The 15,883-nt window shown below is 43.9% G+C and overlaps 3 long non-coding RNA genes across 6 annotated transcripts in view; 2 read left to right on the top strand and 1 right to left on the bottom strand.

Annotated features, from left to right (window-relative positions):
• The first annotated feature begins 243 nt into the window (after positions 1-243).
• Positions 244-3,959, top strand: LOC144612883 (uncharacterized). The gene is made up of 5 exons (XR_013549981.1): positions 244-378; positions 2,627-2,683; positions 3,599-3,659; positions 3,767-3,802; positions 3,892-3,959. It is a non-coding gene; the product is annotated as an uncharacterized LOC144612883 (long non-coding RNA).
• A 182-nt stretch (positions 3,960-4,141) lies between these two features.
• Positions 4,142-15,883, bottom strand: part of LOC132660751 (uncharacterized) — a 31,605-nt gene continuing 19,863 nt past the window's right edge. For 2 of the 3 annotated variants that reach the window (XR_013549978.1, XR_013549980.1), the window contains 3 exons: positions 8,247-8,339; positions 5,569-5,728; positions 4,142-4,240 (listed from right to left, as the gene is read on the bottom strand). This is a non-coding gene — a long non-coding RNA (uncharacterized LOC132660751). The remainder of the gene's footprint in view (positions 4,241-5,568; positions 5,729-8,246; positions 8,340-15,883) is intronic. The other variant, XR_013549979.1, reaches the window with a different exon arrangement.
• LOC144612884 (uncharacterized) lies at positions 6,790-11,966 on the top strand. 2 transcript variants are annotated; one of them, XR_013549983.2, is made up of 4 exons: positions 6,790-6,906; positions 8,386-8,492; positions 9,093-9,248; positions 11,804-11,966. It is a non-coding gene; the product is annotated as an uncharacterized LOC144612884 (long non-coding RNA). The 2 variants fall into 2 exon arrangements; XR_013549982.2 differs by lacking the exon at positions 8,386-8,492.

The raw sequence follows: 15,883 nt of genomic DNA, 5'->3' as shown, positions 1-15,883 counted from the left end.
ATGCAAATGTTGAATTCAAGGATGTAGAGCTAAGAGCCTTCAGGTCCAATAACTGTCAACTAGAAGTTATATTTTCTGTTGGGGAGAAATCCCCATATGATGGCAATGACTTTGCATTGGTAAGGGAAAGAATACTTTCATGCCTTCGTGGTTCTTGCCTTTTTTCTGTCTCACCAAAATCAAGACTCAGGTCATGTGCACGTTTATCAAGAAAACACCTTTTTTTTTTTTTTTTCCAGAAAATAAAAATGCCCTGGAAGACAAGTGTGATGCATTGAGGTCTGTGAAAGCCACAAAGGAAGCAAAAGTCAAACAGCTGAAGGAGAAAGCACATAACCTGGAAGAATTCTATGAACAAAGAAAAGTGCCTACAAAAAAGTAACATGGGGGCGCTTGGGTGGCTCAGTCGGTTGAACGTCCAAATTCGGCTCAGGTCATGATCTCACGGTCCATGAGTTCAAGCCCCATGTCGGGCTCTGTGTTGACAGTTCAGAGCCTGGAGCTTGCTTTGGATTCTATATCTTCCTCTGGCCCTACCCAACTCGCACTCTGTCTCTATCAAAAAATGAATAAACGTTAAAAAAAATTTAGAAAAGTAAGATGTTCATGTGAGAACTGTCACAAGGACCGGATTGTATGGGAGAACATGGCAGCCAGTAGAGATAATTGTATTTCTTTTGGAACTGGGTCCAGAGTATTTTTGCCCAATGCATTCAGTAGTATTGGACCTTCCCTTCCTACCTTGCTTTCTGTAATGTAACCTGCATTTTCCTTTCTGTCCTAAGTGCTTGCCACACATTGTGTCATGTTTTGGGGGTGGAAGAGGGAAGGTACCATCATTAATAACTTTAATACCTGGATCCACTCTGGATCCACCTACACTGTCCTACAGGTTTCAATCGCATCACACTGTTTTGTCACCCAGCAATTAGGTCATTTTTCTTCAGGACCAGACATGGGTCAAAAATGTGTGGGGAAAAAAAATGAATTATCTTGCTGCAGAAACTATGGAAGCTGCTTTCTGGAAAGTGGGTAGGGGTACCAGCAGTACTGGATCCCTGCATCCATTCTGCCAGTGAGATTGCTCACTGCAGGCCCAATCCCTAAGAAAGTCAAGTTGTTTCCTGTCCCCTGATTTTTTAAGTGTAACTCTTCTGAGTCTTGGCCAAAGCCTGCAGATTCACTAGGGCTCATCTTTGCTGGCCGCCCCTGAACTACACTTGTTTACTTCTAAGTCTGTGCCCATAAAGTTGTTCAGCTTCTTTGCCATTCAAATGTATGCCCCCCACCTCAATGATGAGTCCTAGGGAGTTTGGGTCCAACTGCCAGGCTGGCTTTGTCCTGGGCTTCCTTCTTCTCCATCTTGGTCTTGTGTGTCTTTGTGGGGTTGTCAGACACTTGGTGCATTCAGTAACATGTTTCCTCCTTTGTACAGTATTTCCTTTTGTTCTCAGGAGGAGATGCGGGACTTTAGAGTCCCTCACTCGTGTTGGAAAGTGAAGTCTTCTCTTCCCTGGAGACTCACCTTATATTTGTCCTTCCCACAGCTGGGGCTGGGGTTAGGGCTTGCTCTGTCTCACTGGCATCTTGTTTTTGTTAACTCGTAAGCACTTTCTGTGAGTGGGTGCAGCACCCTGACCACCTCTCTATCTTCAACCCCTTACAACAGAGCCACTACATTACAACCACTCCAGCGAGCATTTGCCGAAGGACTGCCTGAGAGGCCAGAAGGAAATGCATGTGCCTTTCTCTGTCTAGTGCTTTTGTGTCATTTTCTAAGAGATTTTCAATTTTGCATGTGATTCTTGAGTACATCAAGTGTCAAGTTGAAACCATCTCAATCAACACCACAAAGAAAATAGTCTGAGGGTAACACAGCAACCCAGCCTTGCCAAGCATTGCCTGTTGCTGCCTTCATTATCAATGGAATGAGTCTTGTTAAAGTAGATTTGGCTCCATGAAGTTGAGAGTTTTCCACCTGAAATCTCTTTCCTGGAAGTAATCCCAGACTGTGTGACAGTTCATGTCATGTTGTACGTCAGGAGATGATGTTGTTCTAAGATTGGCCTTTTGAAGGTGGAGGCAGGGGTTGCAGTCCTGAACTCTAGCGATGTCTGGGAGTGAGCTGCAATGTTAGTGAAACCATATTCTGGAAGGTCGTCTTTCAGGTGATTGCCTGTGTCATGGTACAACTTTTGGACTGAGAATCAGGGCTCCCCATGGAGGTGTAAGACTAGTGATGATCCCCTGCTTCATCCTAATGGGTACAGTTGGTCAGATATGGTTTTTCCCTCACTGATGAAATGAGTCTTCACCATCTCAAACAAAAGACCAACTCTGGGAAGGCACAAAGTACAATGTTATTTGATGACTTTATGATAAAGGAGAGGAAACGAGAACTAGAAAGACAGTTCCAATAGTAGAGACGTGGCAGCAGACAGAAGTTGAATTTTCTTGAACTTAAATGGGGTGTTCACTTCATTTCTCTGATTGGGTTGTCAGTCTGTGCATTTATGGGAGAAGTGGGGGAAGGGATATTTGCATAGGACTTCAAGAGTGCTGGGAGGTAAAAAGGGAGAACCTCTGGACCTTGTTCCTGACTGTGTATGTATCTTTCCCATCATAGGAAGCTGAAAATGACACTGTGAACTGGTGGCAAAGAAGAATCAGCTGGCAGCTGCAGGTAAAATTTGAAAATAGCTACTTAAGGGGCGCCTGGGTGGCTCAGTCGTTTAAGCATCCAACTTCATCTCAGGTCATAATTTCACAGTCCAGGAGTTCGAGCCCCGTGTCAGGCTCTGTGCTGACAGATCAGAGCCTGGAGCCTGTTTCAGATTCTGTTACATCTCTCTCTGTCCCTCCCCCGCTTATGCATGTGCTCACTCTCTCTCTGTCTCAAAAATAAACATTAGGAAAAAAAAGAAAATAGCTACACAAGAAATAAACAAGTACAAGTGAGTTCAGCTAGTAATTACCAGCAGCTCATGAAACCGCTGTTCATTTTTTGGTTTTTAATCTTTGTGCAGTGTTTAAAGTCAACATATGCATAGAGTATTAACAGATAAAAAAGGTAAGTTTAGAAAGAATAAAACAATTAAGTTTCTAAACATTTGCAGATCTCAAGTAGTGGCCAGACTGTGTGGAAACTTTGTCCATGCTAACATTCCTCGGAGGTGGTGTCAATTGTCATCATATGTAGGAAAGCAGTGTGTCATACAATGAATCATACCCATCAACGTGGTAGTGTCATTTCATGGCCCTCATCTTTGCAACCCTGGGAAACATGATGAAGATATAAGTTATAGAAGAATAGATCTTTATGATATAAGACACTTGTCACATGATGAGTTAGAGAAAGATTGAAAATGGGAAGGAATTCTATGAACTCTGAATCCTACAGGCATGGAATAATGAGTAAGGAAAAGATGTAACAATAGCTTTGATCCTACTGGTCATTGATAATCATGTGCAAAGTGTTTCATGTGTAAGAATAAATTGTATCCTGGGACAAATATGAGGTTGTTGGGAACGTGGGCAGCTTATTTAAAATCATACCCAATATCGGGCCTTATCTGACAAGAGCAATTGTAACTCACAGGCAACAAATTGAACAAACACGGGAACAGCTGCAGCAGGCAGAGCTCCCCTTTAGATACCAGGTAACCTGAGTTCTGCCTGACATACTGAACCCTTAGCACCTCACGCGGGTGAGTGTAGTGGCCCTTGGAATCCCTGACCACGGGCTTTTCATTGTTGGCTTTTTCAGCTTGCAGTTCATGAGAAGAATGCTCAGGACAACTAGGTAAGTGTTTTCTTGTTTCCTCCTCTTTCTTTGGTGCACAGTGTGGCACCACCTTCCGACTGAAGGTGGATGTGTTTTTTCTCCCCCAGATCAAGACTCAGATCTGGGACAGGGAGATGGTGGAGCAGGGCAGGGAGGTCGCTTACTTGAAATACAGGTGTGGTCATTTGACTTGCGTTTTTATGGGTGTTTCCAGGGATGACGCCTGCACTGTTTGTTGTCTAGTAGACGACGCGGTGTTGCAACTCTTATAGAAGTCCATTATTTTTCTGTATCCAAGACTGGACGGGATGGAAGCAAAGAGACTGCCTGAGGGATACACGAGGCAGAAACCAATCACTGCAAGAACCCTCCACGGAGAGGTAAGGAGCACGTTGTGATGTGCCGCAGTCTAATTTCTGCTGTGCAGCCTGTTCCTGTGTGTGATCATCGTGTGGTCTGGAAAGAATCACAAGCAGTAAGGACGGCAGGTGGTCTGAAGGGGTGACAGAAGGGTGTTCTCCTCTGCTGCCGCAGACAGTGAGGCACTTGTCCCTGTGACTGGTGGAGTTCATGCCCCTCCTCTGACGGTGACCCTCCCACCTCCTCTAACATCCCGGTGTCTGAAGAGCCTGGAAACCTTCTTCCCACCCGGACACAATACGAAGACTTTAGTTTATTTGAGGAGAAGGTCATTTATTCACTAGTTTTAACAGTCTTTCTTTTTGTTTGTTTTGGGAACTGTAGCCCTACATCCCTCATTTCAAGTTCCATAAAGCTTAGCTTAGTCCTCTGATGGTATCAGTGCAACTCTGCAGGTTCACTGCTAACTTCTGACAGTTTTCCTTTTCTTGATAGTGTCAAATTAGTCTTTCCTTATATACTAACTGCTCTCATGTGGAAGGTAGCTTGTAGATAAGCTGGGAGATTGAACAATTTGCCTGAAGCCTGAAGAAATGCACCCTTCTTGAGGACTCATTGAGGATATACACCAAACCAGTATTCTCAATGTTATTCTTTTTTGTTAATTTTATTTATTTTGAGAGACGCATAGACAGAATGCCAAGCAGGTGCCACACTGTCAGTGAGGAACCCAATGCTGGGCTTGAATTCACAAGCTGTGAGATCGTGACCTGAGCCAAAATTAAGAGTTGGATGCTGAATCCAAGCATCCTCAGATTAATTCTTGATCTGTAATGGAATCGTGATTTCCCATGATGTATACTGAGAAAACTGTTTTACTGGTGAATTCTAAATTGCTAGTTTGCCTGGCCTGTCCACAATTATGTGATTAATTATGAAACAACATGAACTAGGGCACCATGAGGTCTTTATCAAGGTGAGAGGATGGTTCTCCCCCTTATCCTTGGGGACCTGACCATAGGGAAAAGTTTAAGATATTTGAGGAATGAGTTGATGGATTGTTTTCATTCCGCACAGTCCTCTAAAAGCAGAATAAACCTCTGTCCCTTCTAGGGTCTTTAGTAGATCGAGAAACTGCTGAAACCTTTGTGGGTTACAGCGGCTCTGACTGTACCAAGAATGCATACAAGGACAAGGTAAATGCCAGGGCCATTCTCAGTTGTAACTCTTTTGGGAAACCCTCATCTTTATGTACAGCATGCTCCCCCGGCCTTGTCTCATTTTGCGTGTTGTGTGATATGTCTGTTCATTCTTTCTTTTCCAAATGCACACTCATAACCCAGGAGCCCACAGGCTTCTCAATTTTTAGTCTGTCAGCTTTCTGTGGTAAGTTTAGAAGCCAAAAGCGCTTAGAGACTGAGTACCTTAAGGTTTTTCCATGAGTTTCAGGAAATAATGAGAGGAGGATGACTGCACAGTCCAAACAGAGGTCTCCCGGCCTGGGTGATCCCTTCCAGACCTCACCTCTGTGGGAACAGTGTGGCTGCTGTGTCTTCCTTTCTTGATTCTCGCTAGGAGATGAACCTGTTAGAAACGACATCATGACTCTAACTTTTTATTATGTGCCCTGTGCCATTTAGAGTGGTCATAGAGAAAGCCAATGTCATCACCTTTCTGTCTTTGTTGGTAAATGACTTGTCTGGAATCCTCCAGCTATACCTTAGGTAAAAAACAATTTGAACACTGTGTCCTTCTGTTGTGTTTCTATAAGCAGTTTCTGGTTGTGTCCCCAGTCACTGTTAGAGCTGATATAATCTCATGACACATACCAGTTTTATACCAAAACACTTGCATGAAATCTGTTATGTGAATTTCTCCCTCTTTTTTTCTGTTGCACATAACTACTCTGTGTCCTTTAGTATGCTTAAAGTCAGAATTCCCTATGAATTAAGATGAACACATCTGAACTTTGTAGACATTCACCACAAGTAACTCGTTCTTCACAGAAGACTCTCATCCCCTGCAAGATTCCAGGCATCCTCCACTCCCCAGAGGTCTCCGAGGCCTTTGACAACACTTCAAGAGGGAAGACTCCTTTCTCAGGGAGAGGACCAGAGGAGGCACAGTGAGGGTCCGGCTGCAGAACGTTTTGCCAGGAGTGGCTGTGATTCCATGAGCAGAATATGAGTCGTTTATTCCCAATCATTTTTTTTTGTGTTCTTAATATAGCAAAAGCAGAGCATCTGGAGTCGCCGTAGAGGAGGGATGCAGGGTGAACCTGGACATCAATGGCTGCCTGTCGGGAGAATGCTACTTCATTAATCTGTAATTACTTCTGTTAACCCTCTAGGACAGGACCCTTGCCATTTTACTTCCGCAGACATGGGCAATGATGTGTGGTGGCAATAGGTCAACCTCTTGCATCTACTACCCCAAGCTGTAGGTGGTATCCAGTGGCAGGGACAGACTTTTCAGGTACTGATGCTACTCTCTTGGATCCTGGTGGTAGAGAGGTGGCAGGTGCTGACACCTTCTTCTCTGGGTTACAGCTGCTTTTGGTATTTGTTCTCTTGTCTGGCATATGGATGTAGCTGTCACTTCTGTTCTGCAGGGAGGTCTGGATCCTGGGGACCTCCGTTAACTGGATGATTCTGCATGCCCTACCCTAGACATGCCCCACCCCCATGGACTATTAGGCACGTCCACCTCCTGAACCTTAGTGGCCCTGAGGCCACCCGGAACCCCTCCACCTGCAACACTTGGTAAGATGATCTAAGCACTAGGATTTGACTCTAAAACACACTCACCTTATTTTGTTGCTGTTAGGTCTTGGGCCAAGGTGCAGAGGTGGTACCACAGACCGTTGTGATGCAATGGGAATGTGTCTGCTGCCATTACCATATTCCTCAAGTTGCTCAGGATCATTTGTCATTTCCCCCACCATGGGTTGGTACAGGCATCTCTTGTGGAAAAGGAATGGGGCCGTATGCAGAAAAGCAGACATAGCGCTTCAGCAGAAATGCCCTGTACACAGTCCACTTGCTGGGATCTGTGAGGCATGAGGCACAATGTAACATACGTCCATCTAGTTGTGCTCACAGCCATCCATAGTTGTTCTATGAGTGATGAATACATCTGAATCAGGGCTTTTAGGAGTCTTCATCAAGTTATAAGGGATGGTTCTTCAAGTTCTTTTTGGGTATCACCGGAGGCATGTGGGACACCCTGTGCATGTAATTTGGGATCTCACTGGGACAAAGAGTTTAAGTTGACGGAAGTATGAGGGGAGGGTTTTTTGGGGTTTTTTTGACCTCCAAACAGTCTACTCAAGTCAGAATAAACCTCCATCTCTTCTAGAGCTTTTTACAGGTCCAGAAGTAGGTGTCACAACCAAGAGTGACATCGACACTGGCTCTGCCAAAACTACCAAGAAGCACAAAGTAAATACTGTGGCCATTTTCAGTTCTAAGTCTTTACGGACAGCCACATCTTTCTGTACAGGACACTCTCCTGCCATTGTCTCTGGTTTGGGTGAAGTATGGCCTCTCTGCTGTTTTTGTTTTTTTTTTTTTTTCCCAAATGCAAAACCTTTACCACCGAGTCTATGGGATTCCCTATTTTCCAGCTGGCATCTCTTTGTGGTAACTTTAGAAGCTAAGCGTGCTTAAGGGTGAGAACCATAGGGCTTTTCCAATGTGTTCCTGGAACAAATCAAGGAGGATGACACCACACTCCACTTGGAAGTCTCCTACCTTGCCTCATTCTTTGTGGATCTCCTCAATGTGGAATCATTGCTCTTGCTGTTTCTTCCTCTCCTGTTTCCTTCTATTGAGGGTTTTAACGTGCTCAGAAAAATCTGTGGGTATCCTTACAATTTGAAAATGCAAACTGCCTTCACTCCAACTTATATTTTTGTATGTGTCATTTACAATGGTCTTAGACAAAGTAAATTTCATACCCATCAGCATTTTGGTAAACATGCTGTCCAGAGTCCCTTCAGGTGTGCCCTGGGCACAAATATCTGAACTATAAGAGGTGGCATATTTGCCATAGAAAACATGCACTGAAACTTAAGTTGTGAAGAGAAAAAATCCAAAATTACCTGTGTGTCAAGTCCCCACGGTGTCCTTCACTTGTGTTCACATGAGCACATTCTCTCGTGTCCTGTGTCACAGGTACAGCTAAAACATGGAAACTTACACCAGACATCAAAGTGCATTTGTGTTAATTTTGTCTTTTAGAATTTCAGCTCATTTTTCCAGAGGACACAATTACCCTGCAAAGTGTACTGCACTTAAGCTGAGAAGTACCTCTGAATTCAAATAAATTAGCTGAACCCAACTAACATGTATAGGCTACCTGTTTCTCTAAGAGCATGCTTTCCCAGGTCCTCTACAGGCCCTCACTGTGCCCATGGATAGCACTTCCAGAGAGGAGGAGATCCCATTGTCGGGACAGTAGTTTGGACACAGGCAGGGGCTTAGAGGCAGAACTTTGAGCCATGAGGGCTATGATTCCATGTGTGGACACTGGCTTTGTCATTCTTTCTCATTCTGTAGTTCTTCACATACACAATAAACAGCCTCTGTGGTGGAGGGGATGAAGGGTGGAGTGTGATCCTGGACATAGTTGACTTCCTATCTGGAATATGCTACTTTGTTAATTTAGTATTCAGCCTATAAATCTTCTAGGAAAAGGACGCTTGCTGTTTCTATGTTTCCAGACACGTGGGGACATTAGTTTACCCCAATCACATCCTCTTCCCACCCCAAAGCTGTAAGTGGAACCCAAAGTATGGGTAGAGATTTTGGCACTGATGCTGCCCTCTTGGAACCTGGTGGTGGGGAAGCTAGTAGGATATGAGCACTGCTGCTTTGGGTTTCCGCTTTTTGCTGGTGTTGGTGCTCGGTTCTGTCCTATGAACTTACCTTTCATTTCTTTTCTGCAGGCTATTTTGTATGCAAGAGTCCTGGTCCTTTCCCAGGATTGCCTTGCAGGCTGTACCCTGTGGACCACCCTTCACCTCCAGTCATGAGCTATAGGCCACATCCCCCTCCTCCACCTACTCTATTTGTTAAGATGACCTGAACTGGATGAGTGGCTGGTAAAGTATATTCATCTTCTTCATGATTGACTTTGTGGCAATGATGTAGAGATGGTTGTGAGTCTTGGCAATCCAACAACAAACTGCCTGAGGACACCGTAGCATATCTCAAGTTTCTCAGGACATACATACAATGGGCAGTGTCATGTCCCTGTAATACAGTGAGCTATACGTTTCTCTTGTCAAATGAAAGAGGAGTTTTTACACAAAAGCAGACGTATCAGCAGTACTGGTGTGTATTTTGGAGACACAATGTGTTAGGTTCTGTAATGAATGAGGTGCACCCCTAAATTTTGGAGCATCAGGTGTCCTGTGTGAAAGAGGGGCATTCAAGAAGACATCCGGATGGCCAACAGGCACATGAAAAGATGCTCAACGTCGCTCCTCATCAGGGAAATACAAATAAAAACCACACTCAGATATCACCTCACGCCAGAGTGGCCAAAATGAACAAATCAGGAGACTATAGATGCTGGAGAGGAGGTGGAGAAACAGGAACCCTCTTGCATTGTTGGTGGGAATGCTAACTGGTGCAGCCACTCTGGGAAACAGTGTGGAGGTTCCTCAAAAAGTTGAAAATAGACCTACCCTATGACCCAGCAATAGCACTGCTAGGAATTTACCCAAGGGATACAGGAGTACTGATGCATAGGGACACTTGTACCCCAATGTTTATAGCAGTACTCTCAACAATAGCCAAATTATGGAAAGAGACTAAATGTCCATCAACTGATGAATGGATAAAGAAATTGTGGTTTATATACGCAATGGAATACTACGTGAAAATGAGAAAGAATGAAATATGGCCCTTTGTAGCAACGTGGATGGAACTGGAGAGTGTTATGCTAAGTGAAATAAGCCATACAGAGAAAGACAGACACCATATGTTTTCACTCTTAGGTGGATCCTGAGAAACTTAACAGAAACCCATGGGGGAGGGGAAGGAAAAAAAAGAGGAGGTTAGAGTGGGAGAGAGCCAAAGCATAAGAGACTCTTAAAAACTGAGAACAAACTGAGGGTTGATGGGGGGTGGGAGGGAGGGGAGGGTGGGTGATGGGTATTGGGGAGGGCACCTTTTGGGATGAGCACTGGATGTTGTATGGAAACCAATTTGACAATAAACTTCATATATTGAAAAAATAAAAAAAAAGAAAGAGGGACATTCATTAAATGATGCAGCCCTTGTGATCACCATAATGGAAACACCAATGAAGGATCCAGTGCAAAAACGGGGGGACCTTGAATCATACAGGAATAGAAGGGAAGTTGAGCACAGTAAGCAGAGTTTGAGGAGGTGCAGAGGGGAGGGTGTTGGGGTCAGTGAAATGCAGTTGGAGGTCATTCCTGGCCCCAGACTGAGCAGGGAGTATGAGGTCCATACGGAGCTGCTATGTGGGATCGCTCTCAGTGCACAATCCAGTGTTCATCTCTAAAATGTCAGCATGTTGCCAAAGTGCACGCAGGTAATCCTCTAAAAAGATTGTTGTCTCCCTGGATTTTCCTCAAGGTTCTGGATATTTGTGGGGGAAAAAAGCTCTGGAGATACGGGGAATTTAACTTGGTCTTATGAAAATGCTGTATGCCCAAGTTCATATCCCTCAGTGAGACTAAAAGTGGAGACAGGGTCTAGATCAGCTGAGTGCCTGCATTGGCCTTCAGCCTGGGTCAACCTACAATTCAGGGCTGGCCAGATGCCACCACTGCTGGACCCCTGTCATCACCCTGACTACAGCTTTGCATCTCCTCAAACTTCTCTCATAATATTATGATGCTTTGCCTGTGTTCCTGCTGTCTCAGCCTTAATACCAGTTCTCAGTGGGACCTACACAGAGCCTCAGCTGTGTTATATTTGTTTCTAAGGGGTAATATTTGTTTCTAAGAACAAGAGAAAAAGAAGACATTCAGTGCAGAAAGCATCTGCAAAATCTCTGGGAAGTGTCCTCTCACGCTTCTCACAGTTTCAATTAAGATATCTCCACACAATGATCCTCCAAAATAGATGGTCTCAGGAGTTCACTAAACTAAGACTGTTAACAACTCATCCCAGGGAGTGGGAATCACTGTTTTAAAAAATAAGACAATGTCCCTCGTTTTTCTATTAGAATTCGGGCCCTGTCACACAATGAAAGAAAAGATAATTATGAGAATGTGTACATTCAGAGACCTAGATCTGAAGACATTTTTTTTTAATTTTTTTTCAACGTTTTTTATTTATTTTTGGGACAGAGAGAGACAGAGCATGAACGGGGGAGGGGCAGAGAGAGAGGGAGACACAGAATCGGAAACAGGCTCCAGACCCCGAGCCATCAGCCCAGAGCCTGACGCGGGGCTCGAACTCACGGACCGCGAGATCGTGACCTGGCTGAAGTCGGACGCTTAACCGACTGCGCCACCCAGGTGCCCCAAGACAATCATTTTCTATTACACATAATCTCACAGATGCAGCCACACACTAAAGTGTTCATCTGAGGCCACAGATAAACTACAGAAGACAGAATGCATGTAGGAAAACATAAGATCACAGGAAAATAAACCAAAATCTCTTTGCCTTATAGGACAACTCTTTTGAAATTTGAAGAGGACTGTGCACGGTGACAGACAATCGTGTTTGTATATACATTTTAAGAAGGTGTCAGATCTACCTGAATGCTTTCCCTGCCCATCATGTCCCCTCCACTTTGTCCTTCCTACTGTCCCATAATCTACCTTTCATCGTTTTGTCTCTGTGTCAGCGTCTGCTTCTAGGGCCATCTACTCTCGCTCCCCACTGAGTGCACACAGTGGGGTTCCTGTACACACAGGTAACAAAGTGCCAGAAATGGTGGTGATGGAGGATAGAAGCAAGATCCCCCTTTGTGCAGGGGAGCCTGAGGGAGTTTTCCGGGGTGATGGGAACTTCCTATATCTAGATTGATGGGGTGCTTATGCTCAATTATTCTGGAAATATTCCCTGACTCCATTGTGCCTTGGGGTCAGATAGACAGGTATCTGTCCTTAGGAAATGGCCGAGTTCTAATGGTGGAGAAGGATGAGGGACCAGCAGTGACTGTGGAGAGGAGTGAGGGTAAGACCCATGCCCCGCATGCCAGGTCTCCACAGACAGCACCACATGTAGGAGGACTCTGAGGAGCAGAGATTTCTTGATCAGACCCATGAACTACATAATCCTCCTGTAGTTTCCTCACTGAGCGATGGCTAGAGCAGAGGCCAGCAGCTGGAGGACACCCTGATCATGGCTGGAGTGGAGCAGTGGGCCTGGGGGATTAAGTCAGGGAAAGGGACAGGCAGAAGGTAGTGACAGGGAGTTTGAGAGAAAAACGGAAGAGAAGAGAAGGGACCCTTCTCTGCTGACTTCACCTACATTTCTGTGTGACCAAAACGAGACCCTTGTCTCCCAGGGAACGGAAGAGGGCTGGCAAAAAGACAGAGTGACATACTCAGCTCAAATGCCCAGGGTATCTGCCTTGCTCTTGGACACCTAACACAGGAAGCACGTGCTTTCTGTCATGATTGGAACTGCAGCTCATACCATTTAGTGAAAATCAATCCAATTATGAATCCCTCAGCATTAAAGTACTCAACAAAATTAAGTGAACAGACTGAAAGATACAACACAGGATAAAGTCCAAAGGTAGACTGACTGCAATACTTACGGAATACAGTCTATCAGAAAAGGAGGTAGGTTCCCTAGTGCAGGCATTCAGACACGTGGGCAATATCTGAAAATGTAAAAAAAAAAAAAAAAAAGTAGTCCTTACTTCAAAAGCGACGTTAGCACTAGACACAAAGGGATCATGATTTAAGGTTTAGAGAGCAACCATATGACTTCATGGTGCTGTATCCATGAGATCAAGTCTCATCAAATTATACCCTTTAATTTGAGGCTCTTTGTTATATGTAAATTATACCTCATTAAAGAGAGTTTCAAAGCACAAAATACTAGAAGCAAATGTGGGAACGTTCCTTTCTAATCCTGAAGTGCACGGGTGATATGAGTCTGCCACTGTCTCAAAAATCCAGAATAATAAGACATTTAAAAAATTAATAATAGCAGAGTAAGCAGACCCTGAGCTCACCATGTCCCATGTTTTCAACTACATAACTTCCACATCCAAGTCCATGAACCAGAGAGGGATCCAAGACTGGCACAACAAATTCCACACCTAAATAGAAGCTGCATCAGGAAGGTTAGGAAGGTCAGAAAGGTGGAGGTTGGATGTCTGCAGAAGGAGCAGAGAAAGTGAGCCCTCACACCAGGGAGCTGACCCAGGGAAGACTAATCTCCATAATATTTGGCATTAAAACCCAGGGGAGCTGAATTCCCTTGAGTTTAGATCCTGGCACTTTGGAGGTCAGCTGACCCAGCACTGGGTGATCCAGAAGGATGAGTGATAGCCAGGTCCCTGCCTGTGTAGAGAGGCAACGTAAACATGGCATTTTACACAGTGCCCAGGCCACAGGAGACGTATGTATTCATGCTGATTCTTGATTCTTGGCTCAGCTGGCCAGCCTGGGTCCCACTGACCCCACTGAGAGCAAGCACAGCCCACAACAGGCACGCAATCATTGCAGACCCCTGCACGGAAAGGAAAAGTAACCCAGACAGAACAGCAGGGAGTGAGCAATACCCATACAATATCCTCCTGAAGGTCCAGGTCCTATAAATGGAGACGTGCACTGCTGAGGGCTCCAGGACCTCTTCTTCATAACGGCATTAATTTCAAGATCAGAAGGCACAGCTTACTTTCTTAACACAGAGAAATAGAGCCAGAGCGACAAACAAAATGGACACACAGAGATGTATATCTACAATGAAAGACCTAGTCAAAGCCACAGCCAGAGATCTAAGCCAAAGAGATATAAATAACATACCTGATACAGAATTTAAAGCAATGATCATAAGGATACTCACTGGAGTTGCGAAATGAGTAGAAGAGTGAGATCCCTGACAGAGATAAGATATAACACATTTAGACACTGAGGACACAATAAAGGAGAAACATGCTTGCTGGAATGAACAGGGGATGGAAGAAGGAGCCGAACAAACTAGTGACTTCGAAGACTGAGTAATGGAAATTAATCACACTGAACCAAAGAGAGAGAAAAGAATTCTGCAACGTGAGGTGGGACTAAGGGAACTCAGTGACTACAGGAAAGATAATAGTATTCATATTGTAGGAGTCCCAGAAGGAAGAGAAAATGGGGAAGAAAATTTATTTGAGGAAACAATAGCTGAAAACTTCCCTAATTGGGGGAGGAAAACAAACATCCACATCCAGGAGACTAGAGAACTCCCATCAAAATCAGGCCAACACACAAACCTATTGTAAAGAAACTTACAAATTAGGGTGAGAATAAAGAAAAAACTCGTAAAAGCAGCAAAACAGTCCTTAACTTAGAAGGGAAGACCCATAAGGCTAGCTACATATTTCTGAACAGAAACTTGGCAAGCCAGAAGTGAGTGACATCACATATTCAAAGTGCTGAATGGAAAAATCAGCAGCCAAGAATACTCTATTCAGCAAGGCTATCTTTCAGGATGAAGGAGACACAGACTTCCCCAAACAAAAACTAAAGGAGTTTGTAAAACTAAACCAGCCCTGCAAGAAATATTAAGAGGGATTCTTTGAGTGGAAATGAAAGACCAACAGTGACAGTATAGAGGTAGAAGACACAATTCAAGTAAAAAATGAACATTTCTGGAAAAAAATCAGTTAAAGTACTCAGAGAAATGGATTTGAAATATAATAACATCTACCAAAAACCTAGGGAGGAGAAAGTAATGGGTTCAAAGGTAAATGACCATCAACTTAATACAAACTGCTAAATGCAGAAGAGGTTATATAAACACTTAACAGTAGCCATATCCTAAAACCAGTCATAAATATGCTAAGAATAGAGATAAAGAAATCAAAATATATCACTAAAGAAAATAAGCAATACATGAAAGAAAGGCAAGAAAGGATCAGAGAAAATCATTAGAAACCACAACAAAACAGGCAACAAAATGGCAATGCATATATACATATCAATAAATTTTGAAGGGAAATGGAGTGAATGCTCCAATCTACAGAGGTAGGGTGTAAGAATGGATGAAAAAACAAAACAGATTCAGATGCCTACAAGTGACCCACTTTACACCTCAAGAATGATAGTGAGGATAGAGAAACATCACACAAATGAATGTCAAAAGAAAGCTGGGGTGGCAATACTTGTATCAGAAAAAATACACTCAAAAAAGTACATTACAAGAGACAGAGGAGGACAGTATATAACAGTAAATGGTACAATCCAAAAAGAAGATATAACAACTGTAAATATATCCCACAATTAAGTGGGATTTATTCCCAAGCTACAAAGGTGGTTCAATATTCGCAAATCAATCAGTGTGATACAATACATCAACAGGAGAAAGGATAAGAACCAGATGATCGGGGCATCTGGGTGGCTCATCCTTTAACAGTCTGAAATCAGCTCAGGTCATGACTTCATGATTCCTGAGTTCAAGTCCCGTGTCAGACTCAGTGCTGAAAGCTCAGATCCAAGAGCCTCCTTCGAATTCTATATCTCCCTCTCTCTCTGCCCCTCCCCTGCTCACGCTCTGTCTCTCTCAAAATTAATAAACATTAAAAGGA

This window comes from Panthera onca, chromosome D1 (assembly GCF_046562875.1).
Source record: "Panthera onca isolate mPanOnc1 chromosome D1, mPanOnc1 haplotype 2, whole genome shotgun sequence".
Lineage (NCBI taxonomy): Eukaryota > Metazoa > Chordata > Mammalia > Carnivora > Felidae > Panthera > Panthera onca.
Note: the sequence above shows the minus strand (reverse complement) of the source record. Positions and strands in the feature narration are given on the sequence as shown.